The sequence below is a fragment of the Solanum pennellii genome, chromosome 5 (assembly GCF_001406875.1).
Source record: "Solanum pennellii chromosome 5, SPENNV200".
Taxonomy (NCBI): Eukaryota; Viridiplantae; Streptophyta; class Magnoliopsida; order Solanales; family Solanaceae; genus Solanum; species Solanum pennellii.
The window spans coordinates 7,015,448-7,017,875 of NC_028641.1; the positions used below are offsets into that span (position 1 = coordinate 7,015,448).

The 2,428-nt window shown below is 36.5% G+C and overlaps 1 pseudogene; it reads right to left on the reverse strand.

Annotated features, from left to right (window-relative positions):
* Window positions 1-1,450: 1,450 nt before the first annotated feature.
* Window positions 1,451-2,061, reverse strand: LOC107019252 (annotated as a pseudogene).
* Window positions 2,062-2,428: the final 367 nt, after the last annotated feature.

Consider the following 2,428-nt stretch of genomic DNA (forward strand, 5'->3'; position numbering starts at 1 on the left):
CACAGGTGCTCAAAAAATAGTATTTGAAATGATCTATTGACCCTACTTATAATGTCTTATTACAAGCTATGAAGCACTCAAAGAAGTAAATAAACCCTAATGATACTAGATCCCACCCTCCACAATGAAAAATCCGTAATCAAGATTATATAAAGAGGTAAAGTAAGATTTTGTTAAGTTATTCTTGTAAAGAATACCAGAAGAAGAGTATAATTCGGGAAGCCTTCTGCTAGCCCAAGATCGTTAACTAATATTGGAAGATTCAACTAAGGAAGAGGAAGCTAGAAAGGAGAAGGAATATTTTGGATAAGAAAACTTTGATACAGGAGAAGACTATTTGATTTGGGTTGCTTACAAATGTACAAGACCATCCATATTTATACTTGTTCATGGATGATTCTAGAAATTCTTCTAGAGACTTCTACAAAGAAAATTCTAGTGAAACTTTATCTTCTAGATATCTAGATATTTTTTATCCTAGATATTATCCTACACTATTCTAGAAACATTACTAGAACAATCTATCATATTCCCAAAATCAACTTTATCATTTTTCACACTCCCCCTTAAAGTGATTTTTGGAAACTACCCCACACTTGTTGTGGAAGAACTCAAACGAAGCTTTGAGCCACGTCTTGGTGATAATCTCAGAATTTTCTTCCGGACTCCTCTTCTTTCTTCAAATGATAAAGATTTTTCACCATCAGTTGATCCATGTAGATTATCTCCTTGTTGAGTTCTCAAACTCCCCCTTTCTCTCTACTTCTCAACAATTATATTATCGAGAGAAACACTATCAATTTTCTGTGAAGTCTCAACACCAACATAGGATCTACTGTCATATTCTCTTATCATCTCCTTGATATATTTGTTGGCAGCTTCAAAGCTTTCAAAGAGCATATTGTTTGACTCCAAGACTTTATATCAACTTCTTTCTCTAGTTGATCTCTACTTTCTCCATCTTCTTCTAAAATTTGCTCTTAAGTCATTAGTTGGTCTTGATATTGCAGATGATTGACCAAATACTTCCACTTCCAGTACATCTCCATCAATGCTTTCTTTGTAAAGGTCTCCACTGACACATGTAGTTTCAGATATTGCTTGTTCGGAATCTTCTTTTTCTATTTCTTCGATGGAAACTATCATATCACCACTTGGAACATCCTCAAAATTTTCTTGATTAATGTCGACAACATCAGTTTCTTGCTTCTCCCAGTGATCGACTATATTATATTCTAAATCTTTGATCCAATCACTTTCAAGATTGATGGAAATCATGGCATCTATTGTTCGAGCCTTAGCTACTAAACATTTTCCTCACTCTTCTTCTTCTTCGGCAACTTTTTGAGTCATATTGCTCTCTTTGGCTCGACAATATTTCTTTATATGTCCTACTTCGCCACAACGATAACGTCTGAGAGGCTTCTTACCATAATAGTTAGAAGACTCATCACTCTCTAGGTGAGCGTGAACCACCTAAGGATCGAGATTGTGGCATATCTCCTGTTTTTCCTTTAAAGTTTCTCTTGTCGGCTACAAGAGCATCTTCTTCTCTGTTTTTGACAAACACACTAGCCAATTGCTTGGCTAGTAATTCCTGTGACGACAATAGATTTTCAAATTCCTCTAAGGTTGGCTGTTGATCCCATCCTTGAATCAACGTCACAAATGGAATATATTCAGGTTTTAGTCCACGAATTACTATTCTTCTCATTCGTGCTTCAGAAATTACCTCTTCCGGATTCAACAAAGATATCTCAGAACATAAGTTCTTGATCTTCAAAAAATACTCTTAGATAGAAAGATTACCTTGAGTGGTGTTAGCCAATTCATTCTCCAATATCTGCAACCGAGCTTCATTCTTCTTTTTGAATAAGCGATCGAGGTTCCTCCATATCTCGTGAGCTGATTTACACTTTATAATGTGATCAAATAAACCGGAGGAAATTGTCCTCTTCAGAATGAACTCCGCCTTCGCATTAACCTGCTTTCACTTCTTGTATGAACTGCTACTTTTCGGTCCGTCAGCAGGAGGGCTTGTGTCATTCCCATTAACAACATCCCACAAATCCTCTCCCACAAGGTATGATTCTATACATGTCTTCCATACCTTGTGATAGAATATATGCCTTCACTTATCAGTCAATGGACCAGGTCCCTTGACACACTAACAAGTATGAACAGAAAGTAAATGCAGTTTAAACAACACAACGACTTTACGTGGAAACCTCCTTGCTTAAGGGAGTAAAACCACGACCTGTCTCACAGGATTTTCAACCGTTTTCACTAATTTTCACAAGCAAAAGTGAAACCCGACTACAACAAATGTGAGAAGAAGTTTTTAATCTCACGCTCAAGCAATAATCTCTATTGCTTGACAAGCCTAAGTAGAAGTAAATCTACCCACTAAGCTATCCCACCTAGACAA